This window comes from Coffea eugenioides, chromosome 7, assembly GCF_003713205.1.
Source record: "Coffea eugenioides isolate CCC68of chromosome 7, Ceug_1.0, whole genome shotgun sequence".
Taxonomy (NCBI): domain Eukaryota; kingdom Viridiplantae; phylum Streptophyta; class Magnoliopsida; order Gentianales; family Rubiaceae; genus Coffea; species Coffea eugenioides.
In genome coordinates, this window is record NC_040041.1 from 23,834,513 (window position 1) to 23,858,916 (window position 24,404).

A 24,404-nucleotide genomic window follows, 5' to 3' on the forward strand; every position below is an offset into this window, starting at 1 on the left:
AAGTAGGTAACGATCAACTACCGAAATATTGTTTTATGGAGGTTGATTAACACCTTTAAGCTCTTGTATTCATATGGGTGGTTGTTATTGTTGGAAAATTTGGAAGGTGAGCTCTATGAACTCCCACCCTTGTCTTGATGGCTGATGTGATGATTGATGATGAATTTAATGTTGGTTTAGTGCTCAAAATGGTAGATTAATGGTGTATTATTAGTATGAACTTCAAGAGATGCGTGGGGTAAAAGTTCCGATTCTGCCCCTGCTTTGAACGTACCTATTTCTGCGGAATTTTTGAGGTTCTAATGACTTGTTTATGATGTATACATGTTATATGAGTTGTGTAGAAAGTTTCATTGAAAAATAACATGATTTGGTTAGTCAAATGAGTTGATTTCCAAAGTTAGCAAAACTGGAAAATGAACCCCGTATTGCCCAGGCAGTCATTTTGTATCGGCCATAACTCTTTGGTCTGATGTCGAAATCAAGTGCCGTTTGTGGCACTGGAAACTAGACATTCCCAGATTTCCATTGGTATAAAATACAAGACCTAGTTCCACTCGAGTGAGTCACACCATTCGTTTGAAAATCACTGCCCTATTTCGTTGCTCTCCAGGAGACAGGACAGAAATTACTTCTTGATGCTCAAAAACGAGCTATTTTTTGATGGAATCTGAAAATGGTTTCTTCTAACAAAATTCAAATTTATGAGAGATCATTCCAACGCCATCAACCACGCCCAATTCCAAGTTGAATTGAGTGAGTTGTGGCCAAAGTTTGAAACTGCTACAGTGATAGAATTTTCCACTTGGACAGATTTGTAACTAACAATGATTTGGGACTTGTTTTCCGAAGCTTCTTGGTATAAATCACCTATCAAATGCACCTTGGACATATTTTAGACATTTCTTACTGGAATGGACCATGTTTGAAATGTGCCTTGGCCAAACGTTTGAAAAACGGCAAAACGGAAGTTCAAAGGCAACTTAGCCTTAGAATTTCTTGTGGTTTCATTAACCGACTTCCCGTACATATTTTTCTATGAAATTTGGTAGAGGAATAACCCTTATATGGTCGTATGTACATACCAAATTTGGAGCTATTCCGAGGTCGTTTTAATGTTCAATCAAACTTCCAAAGTTCATGATTTAAGTTTGAAAACCCTTGTTTAACAAGGAAATTTTGGTAACTTTGGGTCACCATATCTTGTTGCTCGAAACTCCGTTTCTCGTTCCGCTTGTTTTTTTATACTCTTGGATTACAACACTAAATGATTTCCAAATGTCAAAGGTTAGTTCAAAACAAGTGAATTTTTCCGAATTTCCAAAGTTGGCCAAAAACCAACTTAAATCTGTCTTGGTAATTCAAGTTACCAACTTTGAGCCAAAATTTGAGTGCCTTTCACTTACATTCGTGGAAAAGTGTCTTCTAAGAACTTTTAGTACTTTCAAAGAGGTTTCCAATGGTACCAAGTTTTCTAATTTTTGACATGCAGAATGTGACGATTTTTCAAAATATCGTATCAAACCTGAAAATTTTCCGAATTTCCAAGGGAAGGGAGTTTTCAAATACTCCTTATTCCTTCGATATTACTCGAACATTTTATGCTTGATTATCAAAATGAAAACTCGATTGCTCATGTACTTTAAGAAACTCCTTTTGAACCTCGATTTATGAGTAATTGAGGTTCATTTTCATAAGATTTCCTTAGATTGCTCTAGCGTACAATCTTCCTCGATAATTAGAGATTTGTAGTGATTTTGAGTAGTAGTTGATTATTGTTTGCTCAGGCACTCGAGGGGACCTTCAAGAGGATCTCAGAGCGGACACCTAAAATGCTTGTTTGAGAACTACTCGCTTGTTTTGACTAGGTGAGTGTTCCATATAAGGATACGTAATTGAATAAGTCTAGGACATGCTTATTTCATGATTATTAAGTGTTAAGTATTATGTGTTAAGTATTTACCATACTCATGCCTATTTAAGGAATGTATACTTGCATTGCATATCTACATGAATTGGTTAAATGATTAACCATATCAAATGACCATATGAACTCGATACATGCTTAACTTGCTAGATTGCTTGCTTAGCCTACTCAATTTTGAAAAATGGAGTCGAGTGTGTATTTTATCGCACTCGTTCTCTTTTGAGATGAATAACTCATGCTTGGAAATGCTCAAATAACATGACTTGGTATGCTATGGTTGCATACGTCGTTGGAGTGAATCTCCTCGACTCTCACATGGTAAAAATGGGATAACGGCCAATGATGGCCTATTAATATGACAAATGCCTGTCAATTAACCGTCACTACTCAACCGTTACCCGTCAACCATGAACCGTTTATCAAATCACATGACTACCTGATTACTTGATTATCTGTTTACTCGATTTCCAATTTACATGAATATGTGATATCCGTGAATTACATGCTCCCATGAAATCAACTTATATTGCTTACGTGCTAAGTATCCAATTGATCACTTGATTATCATGAATCGCATGTTATATGAAGCTGTCCATCATTGTTAGGTGAGTGTGTACTTTACCTTACTCGACCTACTCAAATGATGAATTTTACCTTTTGCCGAATTACTTGATTACTTGTGCATGTTGTAAGCTCTAAGTTGAACTGGACCCTGCTCATGGTTACTAACCTACTCGAGTCAGGACTGGGCTCGGTCGGTTAGGTTGGAACCTTGGGACACCGTTTCGGTATACTCGAGTATTACCACTGGAGGGATAAGGTGATGGCAAGTCAAACCGAGGGGATCCGGAAGTCATAAGGTGCAGATGACCGACAGAGTTCCACCGGAACACCATATCCTACAGTATATGTTTACCTTGTATCATGATAATTGTTTCATGCCAAAATGCCAACATGAAATCCTGAACTATGCTTGTGATATGCTCCATACCTGTTACCTATCCAATGTACTCATATCATGATACCTGTTTCATGTTAATGCTCCATACCTGTAACATGCTTAATTACTCGCACCTGTAATAAGCTCTAATCACTTGTGAACTATACATGTCAATGTCTTGAACCATGATGACTGTCTCATGATAAATGTCTCATACCATGATAAATGTCTCAAATTACCCGTACAATGATTATCACCTCATGATAACATGCCATTGTGTAACCTTGAACCATGCATATGATATGCCCAACTTACTTGATTTATTTGAACTGTTACAGTGTCTTGGAATCTCACTGGGTTGTGTAGCTCATCCCACGTTGTGGTTTTCTTTTACAGGGTTCGAGACCAAGGGTGCTTGTGAGTAGTACTAGATTGTTTTCTTTTGAAGACTTTAAATTATATTATAACGGATGGCTATTGTACCATTTCCCGTTGAGTTGTATTTAAGCTTGAAAGCTACATAATTGTAAGTGTGAGATATTTGAAGTGCTTTAATTATGTATTGAAGTTACTTAAAGTATTTCGAGCTTTTGAATGATGGATTGTAGTGAGTCTTGGCGAGAGCTGGGCAGGTGTCCCGCGGATACCCTTTAGTTCGCCTTAGGGAGAAGTGGGGGCGTCACAGGTGTACTTTATCACACTCGTCTCTTTCATCTGTCTGTTCTGGTTCCTGTATACGTTGGAATCTGTTATCTGTATCTGTTTTGATGTCGTTTGGAGGTTTGTATCCAACGACCCTTCTGTGACTTTTGAGCTCCAAACCTGTGGCTAGTTACTCGAGTCGAGCCGGCAAGGGTCTGGTCGATTAGATAACGAACTACAGTAGTTTGTTTCTGGGAAATATTTAGGTATTGTAGACTCTAGATTTCCGGTATGCTCGAGTATTACCACTTCTGTTTCTGAATGTTTTGCTGGCCCGAAAAGGGGTATGTTTAGTAGACGGAATTTGGTGTATAGTGGTACTCTACTGGGTTGGTTCCTTTATTTGAAAGTTGACGGAGTGTCAACTACTGTTTGATCAACTTCTGGTAAAGCAAAAAGGGGAATTTGGCTCTTGAGAGCCACCTGTATCCTTTCTATTTGAAGTCTTTGTTTACTACCTTATCTTGCGTGTATATTTGACTATGTGTACTTCTGGTACCTCATTGAGTGTAAGCTCACCCTATTCCCATTATTTTATTTTCCTTACAGGAATACTACTATGGAAATCATGATTTTTGAAAAGAAAAGTTGAGCTAGTAGATATATATGATTTTGTTAAGCTTCTTTGTAACAAAACCCTAGTCGTATTTTGTATATGTATGAAGAATGAATACTATGGCTTGTATTTCAGGTTATTTTGTTGAAGCTCTGATGTATATATGTATTTAAGTGCTTAATCATGTATATTAAGTGTATTTGTTGAGATGATACGTTATTATGGCTCTGGTGAACGTTTCTTGTATCCATTGGGGAAATCGAGCGAGCGCTGAACTTGAACGAGGAAGAAAAGTATTTTTGGCGGGAAACTGTTCACCGAATCCGGCTGTATATCTGGCCAGTTCTTGGCCGGATAGTTGGCTGGATTGGCAGGGGAGATTGAAAAATTTTGGTTTCGCCACTGCCTCGAATCCGGCCAATAATCCGACCAGATTGTGACGTGGCAGCGGCACTTTCATTTTGTTTTCGATTTTCATTGTAGCATCGTATCAAAATTCTATTGCATCGCTTAGTTTAGTTAATTTAGTTTCTGAGAGTTCGTTTTCTCGAAGTCTTTTTGTGCTTTTTGTAGGGTTTATGTATGTTCCGGATCCGTAGTCCCGGCGAGAGTTGGGCAGACGGTCCGCCGAACCCTTTGGTTCGTCTTAGGGGGAGGTGGGGCTATCACATAAGAACTGTTAGCCAAAGAAAGCATTTTGATTTAATGTGAATTCCAAATCTAGTCATGTGGAATTCCTCATTGAATTCAATTCCACGAATCCAAACGGATCGTAACATATTTGGTTTATGTGAATTATTATCAATTATCAAGACGCAAGTTGAAACTTTTATGAACCTTGTCATGCTCAAAAGAATTTGTACCTTATTTGTATCTCACTGCCTTATTTTTTTTTCACACTGCGTAAATTGGAAGAAAAATATTTGCAAAAGGGTTGTTAGAAGGCAAATTATGGACAGTGTAGAACTTCAAATATTTTTCTGAGAGTTCTTGTCTACCAACATTTATAGATATTGAACAGTTAAGTTTATGGAATATACACATATATTTTTTCTTTTTCAAAACTCAGCAATATGTCTTAACACCAAACGACAAAATTGTGCTTTCTATGAGAGTTGGAATATAAAAGTGCACATTTTTCACTTATCTTCCTTAAATAATTTGCATTTGTTTCCAAAAAGATTGTCTAGCGTAAATGTGGAATTAAATCATCATTTACCTTTGAAGTCAATATTTAATAGAAAATTTTTCAATGTACAAGGAAATCTTTAAATAAGTGAGGCAAGTGTAGTTGTAAAAACTTGAGCAGAACTATCTCAATATCATAAAAATTCAAGGAGCTATGTGAAATTGTCCTTTAATTTTGCAGACAAATTTGACGTGTAAATCAACTCACCATGCAAGTTGAGAAATTCAGCTTTCTTATTTACTTATTTTACACCAAAAAAACCTCATACTTCTGTTGTTGATATTATGCATTGGGACTAAAATGAATACAACTAGTGTCTAATCAAACCAAATGTATGAAGAATAGAACTAGAAACAGGATTCAAATGATAATTTCTATATTTTCAGACTCGAACCGGATATCGACTCGGTCGAGGTCAGGGGTCAGGGGGTCAATCGATTCGATCAGGGTTGAACCAGATGACGTTATAAATAAAAATTATTTAAAAATTAAAATATTGTATGTAAAATACCTAAGAGCATGTTAATATTAATAAATGTATATTCATATATATTTGATGTTTCAAATATATTTAACAAGAAAAGACAAAGAAATTAGAACGATCAAGTAGCAATTTATATTATTTAATGAACATTAATAAGTTTAGAATTAAAATTGTGGATTTGATTGAAAAATAACATCAAATTTTAGGACAATATTTATAATGTATGAAATATTTGAGGTATATTAATAATTTTTAACAACTTAGGGGTCAAAACATAATATTAAAAATATTTGACCTTTTTTCAAAAAAGGCTTCGACTAAACCTGTTCTTTCGGTTTTTTTTCCCTGTCAAATCCAGTTTTTGACCGGGTTAAACCGAGTTTTTATTCATTCGGTTTTCTAGACTAACTCGAATCTAACACTTGGCCGGTTCTCGGTTCGATCGGTCGAGTCCGAGTTTAAAAACACAGGATAATTTCGGTTAAAAAGAGAGGTTCTCATTGGCCTTCCAAATGATCCATCTGTAGTAGATGACGTCTGATCAAATTCAACAGGGAAATTGGCTTTAATACTAGTGGGGGTAAGGCTATTAACCACATTACATTATATATAGGGACTAAGGGCACGGACAATCGTGTCTTGAATGGTGTAACATTTTTTCAACGAGACGTAACTTTATGTGAATTATTTGTAAAATTTAAAAACAAAGACGTCATATAAACAGTAACAAAATATTATACTTTTGTTATAAGAATGTATAAAAAGTTTATTTAGATTTACAAAACATTCAAAAAATATTGCACTACTGCCCCATGTACAGAGGGAGACGTGGGGGCAAAAGGAAGGGAAATTTTGCTAGATGGAAAGAGGAACTTTCATTATTCAAAACAAGGGATTAACTTTGTTATAGTTCACAAGGAGGAAAAATGCCATTGCTGAAAATATAAACTGTAGACACCAAATTTTTGGTGTAATTTTTTTTACTGTTTATTTTTAGTTTTTTATTTGTCGTGTTAGTTTTATTCGATTTTTAGTTTTTAGTTTCTAGTTTTATTTTTATTTTTAAGTTTTTAGCATAGAGTTTCTTAGAAAAAAGGAAAAATTGTTCACAAAAATATGTTTATTTCTTTAAATTCAATCTTTGGGCACTTTAGTTATTTTTATTAAGTTATGTTGAGAAAAAGAAAATGATGAAAAGAGAAAAATTTGGAAATGTTAAAAATGGCCATTTTGTTTAGTTTTTTTGTTTAAAATTATTTTTGTTTTGTTATTATTATTGTTACCTGGTTTGTGTAATTTTTGTTATTGTTATTATTTATATTTTATTTTATCATTTATGTAATTATTATTGTAAAAAAAAAAAAAAAAAAAAGAAAAGACATATTTTGTCGCGGCATGCACGCTGCAATTTTTTGCAGCGTGCAAAGGATATTCGTAGGAGACAATTGGAGGGCTGGATTTCACAGGGGTAACAAGCCCTCATCCTCATCGTTGAGATGAGGGTTTTAGGAGATTTGGAAGTGGATATAAAAGAGAAAAGAGCTACAGCCGCAAGAGGAGGATGGAAGAGAGAGTTGACGGACTAAGGAAAAAACTGAGGGGAGAGTTGGAAGGCAAAAAGAAAACAGAAGCTAGAGAGGGAGTGAACGGCTGAGGAAAACTGAGAAGCGAGAGAGCGGGAAAAAATCAGAAAAGCTACGGAGAGATTGAAGGAAACTTCAAGGAGAAAGGGGAGAGAGGACCGAGAGTAAGGAAGAACTGGAAGGTTACTAGAGTTTCTGAGGAGGGGGGAGAGGATCGGAAAAAACAGAAAGCATTGTAGGGAAAAAGGGGCTGAGATTCTGAGAGAGAGCATATGGTTTGAGAGAAAAACAACAGCGGAGGGAAGAAGGATTGAAAGTGGCGGCTGCAAATCTGAAAAAAAAAGTAGAGCAAAACAGAGAGGGACGGCTGCAAATCTGGGAGGAAAAGGAGAAAAGAAAGTAGCGACAGAGAAGGGGTTTTAGAAAGGAACGAAAGAAAGGGTCTTGGAAAGGAAGTAACGGCTGAGAGGTCCTGGGGAAGGAAAAAGAAAGCAGAGCAATTGTTGCTCATCGCCATCATTGCCTGCAAACCCCCATAACCACCGCCCGTGAACCTCCAACCGCCAGTCCGCATCTGTTGCTGCCGCCGTCTGTCGATCATCACCCGCACCATCACCATCTGGTTTTAAGTTAGCTTCAGAAACCGAGAGTTCTGTAAGTTCCTCTCAAACTTTTGAAGCATGTCTCTCATGATTTTGCTTATGACTATATGTCTGTTGGGGTCCTCATTTTCTGGTTTGGGTTAAATGTTTAAGGGCTAGAATTGAAGATTTCAGCAGGTTTGATGGCATTTGGTTGTGTGTTTAATTGCATCTTATGGAAACTCCGAAGTTAAATCTGTCTAGCTGTACGTTACTCCGCATGATCATCTTTCGGTTTGTGATTTAAAATTGCAGAATGTTATTTCTATGCTTGCATGATCATCTGTCTGAGTTTCAGATGTTTAAACATAAGATTTTTGCGGCACTTTTTCTTTTCCCTGTTATTTCTGTTTGGTATTCCTGGTAGTCAGCTCTGTTTCTCTCTTTCAAACCTTGCCATGAAGCCGTTTTTTTAGCCGAGGTTGGATAGGTGTCATTCTGGTTTCTTATTGGTTTTGTTTGCATGATAAAAATGGGAGAGATTGTAGCTGGTTAGTTGTAGAAACCTGCGCATGAAGCCTGCTGCAATGAGTTTAAAGCTTTGGTCTCGTTGAAGCAACACGCGCGAGTAGATTTCTTTTTCTTTAGATGGCCGTAGCCTTGGGTTTGTTTGAAACACTGGATTTGTTTGCTGCTCTTTTGTTGCATATTCAGTTTTGTTGTGTTAATCAAAGTGTCCAGATGTTAAGTGAGGTCAAGTGATAGTCTTTGCTGGTTTTGTTTGAAGTTTACTTGAAACTTGCATTTGAGAGCTTAACGCTGCAGGAAGGAAAAATTCTGGAATGAACATTGCAGCAGAATATTGCAAAAAAAAAAAACCTGTGGCACTTTTTTCTCTTCTTTCTATTGCTGTCTTGTTGTTTAGTTTTACCTCTGGTGGTCAGTTTCATTCATTGTTTTAATCCTGCAATAAGAGTTGCTGTCTTAATCCTGCAATGATGAAATGGTTATGCTTAGATGAAATGTTTTTGATCAATGCTTGGAAATGGAAATGAGAAATGCAGCAAGCTTGCACTTTCCGTTTGCAGAAATCTTCTTGAGTTTGCATGAAAGATTGCTGGAATTTACATTATCTCATCACAATTTGTTGGCTTGTGGAATTCTGTGTTAGTTTTTAGTTTAATGCCGATGGCTTTGATTGATTGGTGAGATGTTAGTTGCATATTAGGATTGTATTTGAGAAGTTTAGCATGTTGCAGATGAAAGGAACCAGCAAAACAAAGAGATTTACGTAGCATGCATGAAATATGTTCTAAAATTTGCACTTTAACCCCCCAAGTCTCCCCTTGTCCTACTATGGCCCAATCAATCACATGTTTTCCTCAATTTGGTCCTTGGTAGCTTTTGATTTTGCAACTTCATTGCTTGTTTGCTTCAATTAACTACCATGCTTTGTTTCAATTGCGCTTAAGCCATGACTTTGGGGACTTTATGATCAAGTGAGCTTTGCTTTGCACATTTCTTTTAATTTTTCTTAAATAAATTGGTACCTTGACCATTTTTTTTATTTTGGAGGGTAAATTAGTAATTTCACTATGTTGGGGCGTCGCTTCAAGGGAGGTACACTCTATCCCTCATTTGCACTTCATTTGACCCTACGTGCTCCTACGTGTTATGTGAACATGCATGCCTACTCCGCTTTCCTTGCCTCCTTGTGTGCATTTACTTGCTTTTACTTTTATTTAAGTTTTATGGGGTATGTGTACACCTCTTGGCTTGTAATAGATAGGGCTCGGAGAGCCTTTGGTCCATTTCCCCTTCCCCTTGGTTGCTTTTATTTAAGTTTTATGGGGTATGTGTACACCTCTTGGCTTGTAATAGATAGGGCTCGTATAGCATCTGGTCCATTTCCCCTTCCCCTTTATGCTTTCATGGGGTATGTGTACACCTCTTGGCTTGTAATAGCTAGGGCTCGTAGAGCATCTGGTCCATTTCCCCTTCCCCTTGGTTGCTTGTTTTTGTTGCTACATGTTTAATTGCTTTAGTAGGCTCTTGCATCTAGTCGAGCATGCTAAGTGCTACGTGCTACGTGTTTACGAGCGTTTTGGCATGTCTACTTGCTTTCATAACCATGAATGAATGGAATGGATGAATGTACGTCACCACACTAGTCCAATGCTAGTTGTGGCTCATTAGGCCATCCCTTTTTGTTAGTGCATATTTGCATGTTCACTACATGTCATGCATTTTTCTTAGTTTTATCATTTGGCATGCTCCTCGAGCCCCTTTTCCCTCATTTTAGGATTCTTTGCATCTCATGCTAGTTAGGGTACATTTGCCTGAAGAGTCCCCTTCCGATAAGGGAAACGAGCGAGTGTGGCTACTCGATAGCCTTAGCACGCTAGTTTCGCCTTCTAATCAAAGGGAAAATCAAGTCACGATTTAGGTCTCCCCGTCCCAATATGCATGAATTCCCTAGGCTCATGCATTCTCAATCCACTCTATCATTACACTTTCACTTTTGTCTCATTTGCACACATGCACCTTTTTATCACTTCCACTTGCACACGAACCCTTTTATCTTCACTTGCGCACGAACATGTTTATCTTCACTCGCACACGAGTACTTTCATCTACATTTGCACACCTTCACTCTTATCTTACTACTTTTATCATTTTTCTCACAAACTCACACTTTCACATGGCATGCATTCCACTCATTTTTCACGTCATTTAGGTTTAGGTATGACCTCTCCAAAAGGATCATTATTGGGCTTCACAATTAATGTGATTGGCACCACTCAACCTTTGAAGAGAAATTTCCCCCAATCCCCCTAGGTCTAGGTTTTTGCATTCATATAGACATATCCAATACGCGATACATATATTGGGTAGAAAATTAGGAAAGGTAAGGTTAAGTCGCGCAACTAGCCTTGGCTAGGTCAAAAGGGGTGCCTTGGATTCTATCCTTGCCTTCCCCTTTGTCAATCGTGACCCCCGAACCTTTTTCTTTGGCTTACGTGGACTGGGAGTCGTTTTAAAAAGGGTTTTACTACTTTGTCTTTAAAAAACACTTTTTGGGTGACTTGGTACACCCCAAATCTATACCAAGTGGCGACTCCGTTTTCATATTTAAAAAACCCTTTTTAAAATTTCATTTGGCCAAATCGTCGCTTTCCAAAGTTCCATGGCCTTTTTACTTTTCATTTTGCACACGTTCACACCACACTTCACACACACACCACATCACAATTCATTCGAAAAATGGGGCGCGACAGTTGGCGACTCCACTGGGGACTTCCTAAGTGGGTCCGAGCATTTGATTTGGCCATTCTTTTCCCTTTTCTACCCTTTTTATGCATAGCGTTTGGATATTAGGGTTGCATTTTTCCTTTTTAGGACTTTTTGCCTCGCGCACGTACCAAACTACTCCCCACTCACGTATGTATGATTGGTTGTTTGGATGTATATTTTACTCGTTTTATCTCGCGCTTTGCATTGCATTTGGGTGGGGGATGTACCCTAGAGCCTCGCGTTGGTTCTTGATCCCTCCCCTCCAAACGAGCACTAGCATACGCGCATACGCTTTAATTATTTTTTACCCCTCATTTATTTTTCTTTTAGTGGCTTGTCACGCCACTGCACCTTATTAGGATTTTAGGCGACCCACTTGGACATGTGATCGTATCACGACGTGTGCGTAGCATGATCCGAGGGGTCACTCGATCTTCCGCTTTAAACATTAGGTTGATAACCTATTAGTTTTTAGTCGAAGGTTGAGGATTTTTTAGATTCGCCCAGACGGGTAGCCGTAACACGACGTGTGCGTAGCAACGTCTGGGGAATCGCTCGAGCCACCGACAAGGAACCTTGGGAGTGATGACCCTTGGTTTCCAAGTCTGAAGGCTCGGGGACCTATGACTTATCGAGTCTAGATGCATTAGTGAACCCTAACCTCATGCATCCATTTTAGCTTGCCTAGGGTAGAGTCGACCTTACCCTATTAGGGACACTATTCACGAGGGGAGGGGTCCAACCCCTTTCTCCCTTTTATCGCTTTATTTCTTTGTGCTGATTTCGTTGCCACAATGTGTTATGTGTATTTATCTGGCTGAGCTAACCTTTCTTGGTTTTGTGTCCCCATTGCATTCACAAACCCTAGCAAATAAGAGGTCTGGTATGACCTTCTTTTAGAACCTACCCTCGTAGATAGGTTATTGCACGTTTAAAGATTTTGGTATATTGCATTCATAGATTAATAATTGCATGGCATTCTAAGCCTACCTTGGCGTATAAAAGGTCCTTTTAGGTCATGTTTCATTTCGGATTGCATATTTTACTGCTTTAATAAAATGGCATCATGCACAAACCATAGAAAGGGAATGCCACATAGGGAATCCCGTGTTTAGGAATAAGCCACCTTGTGTCTCGGATACTTAATCCAGTGAGACTTGCACGTTTACATTTTTGTACCATCCAAAGGGGTAGTGCACAAGGTAAGGTAGGATCCGATCATTTTCATAGAGTGATCTTTGGAATATGAGCATCTAATAATCACTTTTTGGCCATTTTTATCAAAATTGGTAAAAATCCTTTGCATAAAGGACATTAATTTGAAGAAAATTCACAAATGATTCCTCATGGTTGAGATTATAAATTGAGGCCAAAATTTGATTTTTAGAAGGTCATAGACTAATGCACTTCAATAATTTTGAAATAACCAATGGCCGGACAATTCAACCAATCCATTTTGCCAATTCATTCAATAAATTGTCAATTCATTTGACCAATTTACCCTTTTTAGGGTCACCTGGTCGATTTTTCAATAAATTGTCAATTCATTTGACCAATTTACCCTTTTTAGGGTCATTCGGCCGATTTTTGAATAAATCACTAATTCAATTTCATTCATTTGGCCAATTTACCCTTTTTAGGGTCATTCGGCCGATTTTTGTATAAATCACTAATTCAATCTCATTCATTTGGCCAGTTTACCCATTTTTAGGGCAACCGAGCCGATTTTGAATAAATCAAGTTTCGTTCAATCTGTTTGATCAGTTTACCCTTTTTAGGGTGATCTGATTAATTTTGGATAAATTTCATTCAATTCATTTGACCTGTTTCCTTTTTTAGGGTAATTCGGTCGATTTTAAATAAATTGTCAATTTCATTCAACCCATTTGCCCTATTAGGGTTTCATTGTCAAAATCCAAATTGGGAAATCTAGTCAATTTTGAAGAAAACCGTTCATTGCATCCAATCACTTGATCAATTAGGGTTTTGACCTGTAATTCACTGAGAAATTTTATCAACGAATTCCAATCTCTTCGATAGGAGTTCGTCAAAGTCAAACCCGTGCGTTTTGCAAATCAAAGGTGATCAATCCTTTCGGACGAGATCCTCATTTTGACAAACGTCTCTCGTCACTCCAATTGGCCAAATTTTTTCAAATTATGTCTCACTCAATGAGTTGATCAGATCCATCAGGTATGGTATGGTGCCTACCCTAGAGGATTGCATTTTCATGCTAGGCCTACCATTGGCACAAAAAGGGTTCCCTCCATAGGGCATGCATACCGATTTTATAGTCTTGATTACTAGCTCAGGGTATTTTTCTTTTGTTTTTCCCCCTCCCCTGCATTCATAAAAATGTTTCAATAAGGTGAAAATATTTCTTCTATACCTGATAACAATTTTGATTTGATAGAGTATCAAGATTACAAGTATTATTTGATTCTTGGGCAGATCCTACATAAATGTTTCCGCTAAAGCCTCTGGGAGATTTTGTAATTATTTTTCAAAGGAAAATTCTGTTTATTTGATTTGTTAATACATTTTTGTTTCAAAAGGAAAGGAGACGAAAAGTGTATATGTGGAGCTCTCTAGAAATTTCCCTCCTCATTTGTATCGTAATTGAACGAGGAATTTTTGTTTCAAACTCTTTCAGCAATAAAGTTTTGGACAATTATTGTTTTGTGTATATTCATGTACATTTCATTCTTTTGCTCATTGGAGATTTCATGATGAATTTTAAGAAATAAGACCAAATTGAGATTTTTCCGACCTCTGGTCTGAAAATTCACAAGTGCCTGCCTTAAAAAATCCTTATGTACACCAGATTGTTGATCCGAATCATCCAATAAGAGTGCTAAACAAAAAGGGGTCCTTCAAAAGGCCCAATGAGATACCTTTTCTCCTTCGCTGAACAATTCATGTTTTGCCACTTCTATTGACCCCATTGGGGCAACCTTTACTTGGAAAAATGTCCATGGTGTCTAATTAGACTCAAATCACATCTAAGTGAAAGCGAAAGGGTGCATTATTCTTATTTGTTTTGAAAATTTGGAATACTTTGAGCATTCGGTTCTCTACCCATACAGATTTTATCATTTGCTCTCCCGTTTGAGCCTTTAAAAGAATAACTTCGTTTCAAATAAGCGCCTTGATGATCACAACCCTACAATGGAAAATTTTCGAATATCAAAAGGGGGAATGGATTCTCAATGAGCATTTTCTTTACTTTGGTTTGTCATGAAGCGTAAGAATGATGCTTTGGCCATCGTTTCTACCACTTAAACACTGTTTTACCCCTTGCATCCTCATTTGAGCTAAAATTGGTGGTTCTTTTCAAAGCACCTATGATCGCACCCCACATTGGGGAAGGAGATTGGGGAATTTTGAAAAAGAAAAAGGGAGAAAGGGAACCGCAAATTGGGAAAATTTGATTCCACTTGGGGTCCAATTTTGGGAAAAGAAAGAGAAAGAAGAGTTTTGTCCGCGTGGATCGCCTATGTTTCACAAAATGTGGATGAATAACGGTCTTCCTCAGTCAGTTAATTCAGATACATGCCAAAAATTTCCCATTAATGAAAATTTCTTTTCAGAGTCAATGTAAGGAACGGAATACAAGTCAGGCCATCTTCTTTTCCAATCAAACATTCTATCCTTAGTTATCCCTTTTGAGCCTTCAGAATAAATACTTCATTTGGCAACCCCTGAGAATCGCAAACCCCACACTGGGGCAAGTTTGAGTTGAAAAGGAAAAAGTTTCAAGAAGTAAAAAGGTGAAAAGCCACAAAATCAAAAGACAAAAGAGAAAAGAGAACCTCAGTCCAAAAATAAACTGGGGCAAATTTTGTGAAAATTTCAAAAATGGCAGAAGGCCGAAAAATCAAAAGAAAAAAGAAAATGAAAGAGAAAAGCCTCAATTGAGCATAAACTGGGGCAAATTCTGATTTAACCCTAAAATAGGGTTGACACAACAATGCGATCTCAGATTTTTCAAACCGCTTTTGAAATCTGCCTTCAAGCCTTAACTTTTTTAAGCACCCCACCTGACCCCATTACAAAAACCGAAAGTCCTGACTTCTGTTCTTTGCAATGGCCCTGTCAAGAAAATTTCTGATGCCGGAACATTTCAGCTATATTTCTGAATTGCTTGGGTATGGGGTTGACGCTACTCACCATGTGAAAACCCACCAAGTTGAGGGAAAAAAAAGAGGCAAAAAGCAAAGCAAGAAAAGTAAATGCAAGAAAATGCAGAAACATTCGACGCTGGAGTCCTTGGTGAATGATGAAAAATGCAAACAAAGGCCAAGATCTTTGAGTTCAAAATAGGGGCAATTTTGGAAAAATGCGATCTTCGGTGCAATATCCCTGAAAGTCTTATTCTTTAACTATCGTTTTCAAGTTACATTACAAGCTAATAAAGTCCATCGTTGACTTATTCCTTCATGACAATCCAAAGTGAGTATTGTGCTCATAAGAAATCCATCAATCATTTGTGATCTTAAGGCTATAGCCTGTTCCCACATGATTAGCCATCATTTCTGTCCACACGTTACAAGCCTAAAAAGCTTATATGTTGACTAAGTTTTCTCAAGAAATAAGGGTGACAAACTCTTTGCTTTCACTAAGATGTGACATTGAATGGATTACATACAATTGGGGCACAAAAATGAGACAAATTTTGACCTCCCATTTCCTTAGCCATTTCAAAAAATAAAGTCACTTGATTGGTCCTGAAAGATGAACCAACCAGAAATAGTGACCTATCACCCAAAGCATTGATGCTAAAGTGGGGAAGAAATCTTTCGTAATTTGGCATTATTTTGAGAAATTCATCATGAAATGTGCTATATGAGTTTAAGCAAGACATTCAATTTTCTTCACATAATATGTTAGGAAAAGCAATTGCTTACTTTGTTCAAATAATTGGAGAGTCATCCAAACAGTTTTTGCAATTAAATGGCCCATACTGGGGCAAAATTTTGTTTATAAGATTTTGTGAAAGCAAGCCCACACAGGGGCAAATATTTGTGTAGTCCAATTGAGGATTTCGTCCAAGAATCAAATAATGCATCTTTCAAATCAATCACGCTGCTCTTTTCATGAAAATGTGAATGCATGTCATATTTTGGTAAGCCCCCTGTGCAGGTATTCATTGTTGAAATCAACGAAAGAACATCTGGTGATGTGGAAGGCCGATGCCGAAGAAAGAGAAAAGAAGGGAAAAGGGCCCTACACTGGGGCAAATTATTTTGAAAAAAAAGATTCTCTCGAAAAATCAGAAAAATTCAAAGAAAAAAAATTCAAAAGTCAAAAATCAAATCCAATTTCTTATTTCTTGAAAAATCCAATTTTCATTTCTTGTTGGCGAGTCTCAACGTCCGCCGCACACCTTTCTACCTCCTTTCTTGACAACCACTTTTAATTCACTAACTTTAACCACCGTTAGCATCGAGTCTATCTCACTAACGTGTGCGTTTTTTTTACCACCGTTAGCATCGAGTTTATCTCACTAACGCATGCGTTTTCTCAACTGCCGTTAGCATTGAGTCTATCTCACTAACGTGTGCGTTTTTACTTCGACCGCCGTTAGCATCGAGTCTATCTCACTAACGTGCGTGTTTTCATTCCACCGCCGTTAGCATCGAGTCTATCTCACTAACGTGCGTGTTTTCATCCTACTGCCGTTAGCATCGAGTCTATCTCACTAATGTGCGTGTTTTCATTCTACCGCCGTTAGCATCGAGTCTATCTCACTAACGTGCGTGTTTTCATTCTACCGCCGTTAGCATCGAGTTTATCTCACTAATGTGCGTGTTTTACTTCAACCGCCGTTAGCATCGAGTCTATCTCACTAATGTGCGTGTTTTCATTCTACCGCCGTTAGCATCGAGTCTATCTCACTAACGTGCGTGTTTTACTTCAACCGCCATTAGCATCGAGTTTATCTCACTAATGTGCGTGTTTTCATTCTACCGCCATTAGCATCGAGTTTATCTCACTAATGTGCGTGTTTCATTTCTACCGCCGTTAGCATCAAGTCTATCTCACTAACGAGCGCGTTTTCATCCTACCGCCGTTAGCATCGAGCCTATCTCACTAATGTGCGTGTTTTCATCCCACCAACACTCCATCTCACTTCAATTCATCTAATTTTACATTTCTGTCCGGGTCTATCCCGTGGGTCTATCCCAATTTTAAATTTCAGTCCGGGTCTATCCCGTGGGTCTATCCCAATTTAAATTTCAGTCCGGGTCTATCCCGTGGGTCTATCCCAATTTTACATTTCAGTCCGGGTCTATCCCGTGGGTCTATCCCAATTTTAAATTTCAGTCCGGGTCTATCCCAATTTTAAATTTCTGTTCGGGGTCTATCCCAATTTTACATTTCTGTCCGGGTCTATCCCGTGGGTCTATCCCAAATTTTACATTTCTGTTCGGGTCTATCCCGTGGGTCTATCCCAATTTTACATTTCTGTCCGGGTCTATCTCGTGGGTCTATCCCAATTTTAAAATTTCCTGTCTGGGGTCTATCCCCATCGTTTGAGTAATTCGCAGCCGAAGAATGCAGGTAGGTATTTGGTGTCTACTTCTTTGTCTCAAGTTTTTTCAAAACTCAGACAAAGAGGGGCAAACTGTAGACACCAAATTTTTGGTGTAATTTTGTTTACTGTTTATTTTTAGTTTTTTATTTGTCGTGTTAGTTTTATTCGATTTTTAGTTTTTAGTTTCTAGTTTTATTTTTATTTTTAAGTTTTTAGCATAGAGTTTCTTAGAAAAAAGGAAAAATTGTTCACAAAAATATGTTTATTTCTTTAAATTCAATCTTTGGGCACTTTAGTTATTTTTATTAAGTTATGTTGAGAAAAAGAAAATGATGAAAAGAGAAAAATTTGGAAATGTTAAAAATGGCCATTTTGTTTAGTTTTTTTGTTTAAAATTATTTTTGTTTTGTTATTATTATTGTTACCTGGTTTGTGTAATTTTTGTTATTGTTATTATTTATATTTTATTTTATCATTTATGTAATTATTATTGTAAAAAAAAAAAAAAAAAAAAGAAAAAAAAAAAGACATATTTTGTCGCGGCATGCACGCTGCAATTTTTTGCAGCGTGCAAAGGATATTCGTAGGAGACAATTGGAGGGCTGGATTTCACAGGGGTAACAAGCCCTCATCCTCATCGTTGAGATGAGGGTTTTAGGAGATTTGGAAGTGGATATAAAAGAGAAAAGAGCTACAGCCGCAAGAGGAGGATGGAAGAGAGAGTTGACGGACTAAGGAAAAAACTGAGGGGAGAGTTGGAAGGCAAAAAGAAAACAGAAGCTAGAGAGGGAGTGAACGGCTGAGGAAAACTGAGAAGCGAGAGAGCGGGAAAAAATCAGAAAAGCTACGGAGAGATTGAAGGAAACTTCAAGGAGAAAGGGGAGAGAGGACCGAGAGTAAGGAAGAACTGGACGGTTACTAGAGTTTCTGAGGAGGGGGGAGAGGATCGGAAAAAACAGAAAGCATTGTAGGGAAAAAGGGGCTGAGATTCTGAGAGAGAGCATATGGTTTGAGAGAAAAACAACAGCGGAGGGAAGAAGGATTGAAAGTGGCGGCTGCAAATCTGAAAAAAAAAGTAGAGCAAAACAGAGAGGGACGGCTGCAAATCTGGGAGGAAAAGGAGAAAAGAAAGTAGCGACAGAGAAGGGGTTTTAGAAAGGAACGAAAGAAAGGGTCTTGGAAAGGAAGTAACGGCTGAGAGGTCCTGGGGAAGGAAAAAGAAAGCAGAGCAATTGTTGCTCATCGCCATCATTGCCTGCAAACCCCCATAACCACCGCCCGTGAACCTCCAACCGCCAGTCCGCATCTGTTGCTGCCGCCGTCTGTCGATCATCACCCGCACCATCACCATCTGGTTTTAAGTTAGCTTCAGAAACCGAGAGTTCTGTAAGTTCCTCTCAAACTTTTGAAGCATGTCTCTCATGATTTTGCTTATGACTATATGTCTGTTGGGGTCCTCATTTTCTGGTTTGGGTTAAATGTTTAAGGGCTAGAATTGAAGATTTCAGCAGGTTTGATGGCATTTGGTTGTGTGTTTAATTGCATCTTATGGAAACTCCGAAGTTAAATCTGTCTAGCTGTACGTTACTCCGCATGATCATCTTTCGGTTTGTGATTTAAAATTGCAGAATGTTATTTCTATGCTTGCATGATCATCTGTCTGAGTTTCAAATGTTTAAACATAAGATTTTTGCGGCACTTTTTCTTTTCCCTGTTATTTCTATTTGGTATTCCTGGTAGTCAGCTCTGTTTCTCTCTTTCAAACCTTGCCATGAAGCCGTTTTTTTAGCCGAGGTTGGATAGGTGTCATTCTGGTTTCTTATTGGTTTTGTTTGCATGATAAAAATGGGAGAGATTGTAGCTGGTTAGTTGTAGAAACCTGCGCATGAAGCCTGCTGCAATGAGTTTAAAGCTTTGGTCTCGTTGAAGCAACACGCGCGAGTAGATTTCTTTTTCTTTAGATGGCCGTAGCCTTGGGTTTGTTTGAAACACTGGATTTGTTTGCTGCTCTTTTGTTGCATATTCAGTTTTGTTGTGTTAATCAAAGTGTCCAGATGTTAAGTGAGGTCAAGTGATAGTCTTTGCTGGTTTTGTTTGAAGTTTACTTGAAACTTGCATTTGAGAGCTTAACGCTGCAGGAAGGAAAAATTCTGGAATGAACATTGCAGCAGAATATTGCAAAAAAAAAAAACCTGTGGCACTTTTTTCTCTTCTTTCTATTGCTGTCTTGTTGTTTAGTTTTACCTCTGGTGGTCAGTTTCATTCATTGTTTTAATCCTGCAATAAGAGTTGCTGTCTTAATCCTGCAATGATGAAATGGTTATGCTTAGATGAAATGTTTTTGATCAATGCTTGGAAATGGAAATGAGAAATGCAGCAAGCTTGCACTTTCCGTTTGCAGAAATCTTCTTGAGTTTGCATGAAAGATTGCTGGAATTTACATTATCTCATCACAATTTGTTGGCTTGTGGAATTCTGTGTTAGTTTTTAGTTTAATGCCGATGGCTTTGATTGATTGGTGAGATGTTAGTTGCATATTAGGATTGTATTTGAGAAGTTTAGCATGTTGCAGATGAAAGGAACCAGCAAAACAAAGAGATTTACGTAGCATGCATGAAATATGTTCTAAAATTTGCACTTTAACCCCCCAAGTCTCCCCTTGTCCTACTATGGCCCAATCAATCACATGTTTTCCTCAATTTGGTCCTTGGTAGCTTTTGATTTTGCAACTTCATTGCTTGTTTGCTTCAAATAACTACCATGCTTTGTTTCAATTGCGCTTAAGCCATGACTTTGGGGACTTTATGATCAAGTGAGCTTTGCTTTGCACATTTCTTTTAATTTTTCTTAAATAAATTGGTACCTTGACCATTTTTTTTATTTTGGAGGGTAAATTAGTAATTTCACTATGTTGGGGCGTCGCTTCAAGGGAGGTACACTCTATCCCTCATTTGCACTTCATTTGACCCTACGTGCTCCTACGTGTTATGTGAACATGCATGCCTACTCCGCTTTCCTTGCCTCCTTGTGTGCATTTACTTGCTTTTACTTTTATTTAAGTTTTATGGGGTATGTGTACACCTCTTGGCTTGTAATAGATAGGGCTCGGAGAGCCTTTGGTCCATTTCCCCTTCCCCTTGGTTGCTTTTATTTAAGTTTTATGGGGTATGTGTACACCTCTTGGCTTGTAATAGATAGGGCTCGTAGAGCATCTGGTCCATTTCCCCTTCCCCTTTATGCTTTCATGGGGTATGTGTACACCTCTTGGCTTGTAATAGCTAGGGCTCGTAGAGCATCTGGTCCATTTCCCCTTCCCCTTGGTTGCTTGTTTTTGTTGCTACATGTTTAATTGCTTTAGTAGGCTCTTGCATCTAGTCGAGCATGCTAAGTGCTACGTGCTACGTGTTTACGAGCGTTTTGGCATGTCTACTTGCTTTCATAACCATGAATGAATGGAATGGATGAATGTACGTCACCACACTAGTCCAATGCTAGTTGTGGCTCATTAGGCCATCCCTTTTTGTTAGTGCATATTTGCATGTTCACTACATGTCATGCATTTTTCTTAGTTTTATCATTTGGCATGCTCCTCGAGCCCCTTTTCCCTCATTTTAGGATTCTTTGCATCTCATGCTAGTTAGGGTACATTTGCCTGAAGAGTCCCCTTCCGATAAGGGAAACGAGCGAGTGTGGCTACTCGATAGCCTTAGCACGCTAGTTTCGCCTTCTAATCAAAGGGAAAATCAAGTCACGATTTAGGTCTCCCCGTCCCAATATGCATGAATTCCCTAGGCTCATGCATTCTCAATCCACTCTATCATTACACTTTCACTTTTGTCTCATTTGCACACATGCACCTTTTTATCACTTCCACTTGCACACGAACCCTTTTATCTTCACTTGCGCACGAACATGTTTATCTTCACTCGCACACGAGTACTTTCATCTACATTTGCACACCTTCACTCTTATCTTACTACTTTTATCATTTTTCTCACAAACTCACACTTTCACATGGCATGCATTCCACTCATTTTTCACGTCATTTAGGTTTAGGTATGACCTCTCCAAAAGGATCATTATTGGGCTTCACAATTAATGTGATTGGCACCACTCAACCTTTGAAGAGAAATTTCCCCCAATCCCCCTAGGTCTAGGTTTTTGCATTCATATAGACATATCCAATACGCGATACATATATTGGGTAGAAAATTAGGAAAGGTAAGGTTAAGTCGCGCAACTAGCCTTGGCTAGGTCAAAAGGGGTGCCTTGGATTCTATCCTTGCCTTCCCCTTTGTCAATCGTGACCCCCGAACCTTTTTCTTTGGCTTACGTGGACTGGGAGTCGTTTTAAAAAGGGTTTTACTACTTTGTCTTTAAAAAACACTTTTTGGGTGACTTGGTACACCCCAAATCTATACCAAGTGGCGACTCCGTTTTCATATTTAAAAAACCCTTTTTAAAATTTCATTTGGCCAAATCGTCGCTTTCCAAAGTCCCATGGCCTTTTTACTTTTCATTTTGCACACGTTCACACCACACTTCACACACACACCACATCACAATTCATTCGAAAAATGGGGCGCGACATAAACAAATATGTCTTGTGATGAGACGACCAAAAGGGCCCAAAATTTCTAGCCTACCTTTTGTATTTATTTAGCATCTTCTTTTTCTCTTCATTTGCTTCTCTTTTTCATCCTCCTCCTCCTCTCTCTCCATCTATTTGCTTGTTATTTCGTTTTAATTTTCCAATCAATACATGTGTTGGCATATCCTTAGTGACGTGTTTTTAGAGAATCTCGTTTCCTAATGAATTTCTTGTAATTGTTGTGATAATTAAAAAGGATCATTTTTGTGATTGTGATGGGTGTTTTATAACTCATACCAAGGCAATAGAATTAAGAAAATCGTTTAAAACGTCCCTCACATTTTGTAAAATAATTTTTTTGTCCCTAACTTTTAGAAGTATAATTTTACTTCTTCTACAAATTCACATTAGCCAATTTTAGTCCGTACCTAAGTTTCCAACTATTTTTTTTGTCAGAATCCACCACGTGCCTTGCACATGATTATTTTTTAGGGATAAAATTGTCAAATCAAATTTTACATAATTTGATCCATAGTCCCTCACATTTCATAAAATGAATTTTTTTTCATCTCTCGTTGACCATGTGTATAAATAGCAATTTTTTTTAACCCACATATATATCTATTTGCTTTCTCTTGAATAGCATGAATAGCGTGTAATATATCTTTATTTGATTTCAACTATAAACAAATTAATTGTAATTGTACACATGCTATTTAATACATATATACATGGGTTTAAAACTAACAATTTTTTTTTTAACTCATGTACATATTTATTTGATTTTACCATGTGAACTCGTTCAATATTTGTGGTCTTTTCTCTTTTAATAATAATTCATTTATCGAGTTGTATAATAAGGCCATCTAATTAATGGGTTTTAATTCAAATTCTATAATCATGCTAATAAATTGCAATTTAAATCTAAAATTTCTACTTGCCGCCTTTAAGACCCACTGTTGAATTATTTGTCTTGTGATTATCTTAAAATTTGAAAGTGCCAATTACTTATTTCCTTCTGTCATACTTTTCATTTGTTTATTTTTTCTATCCAAATTTAATTCGATATAAACACTTGACAATGTTTAGCATTAAATCTCTTCTTTGTTTTCAATTTTTGAGTAAAAGGAAATGAACATGAGTGAAAAGCTAATAATTTTTTTAAATCCATGTATATATCTATTTAATTTCACCTAAATAGTATGAATACTATGTAATATATCTCAATTTAATTTCGTCTAAATAGATTAATTGTAGTTGTACACATGCTATTCGTATTGTTCAGGTAAAATTAAATAGATACATACATGAGTTTAAAAAAAATTATTCGTACATATGATCAATAAGAGATAAAAAATTCATTTTGTGAAATATAAGGAACTATAGATAGAACTGTGTAAAATTTGATTTGACAATTTTGTCCTAAAAAATGATCACGTGCATGGCACGTGATAGATTTCGACCAAAAATTAGTTAGAAACCTAAATAGGGACCAAATTTGACCAATATGAATTTGTAAGGGATGTAAAATTATACTTTTAAAAGTGAGGGACAAAAAAGTCATTTTACAAAATGTGAGAGATGTTTTGAACGATTTTCCCTATTTTAATAAGGATCGTGATAAACTAGTAAGCATGACTAATTGTAATTTACAAGTCCACCGGTATTATTTTAAATATGACAGCAATCAAAATTAAGTTTGGTATATTGTAGTTAGTGAAAATTAATGAAAAATTTCTTCATTTGTCAAAGTCATTGATTTGACGCATCTTGCACTATATCAGCTTATAAATTGCACTCAATACTTATATATTATGTGCTTTTTAACCATCATTCATCATTTACATCAGTGAAGCCACCATGTCAGTAAATGATTGATACTCAATTTTTGCTCATTGGGTGCTCAATCTTTGTTTCAAGTCCATTGTGTATTGTAAGAAATGATGGCTAGACTAATGCTCCTTTTGTTTATCATTATTTCAATCCTGATTTCACCTTGCCCCTACAGTGCACTGGACA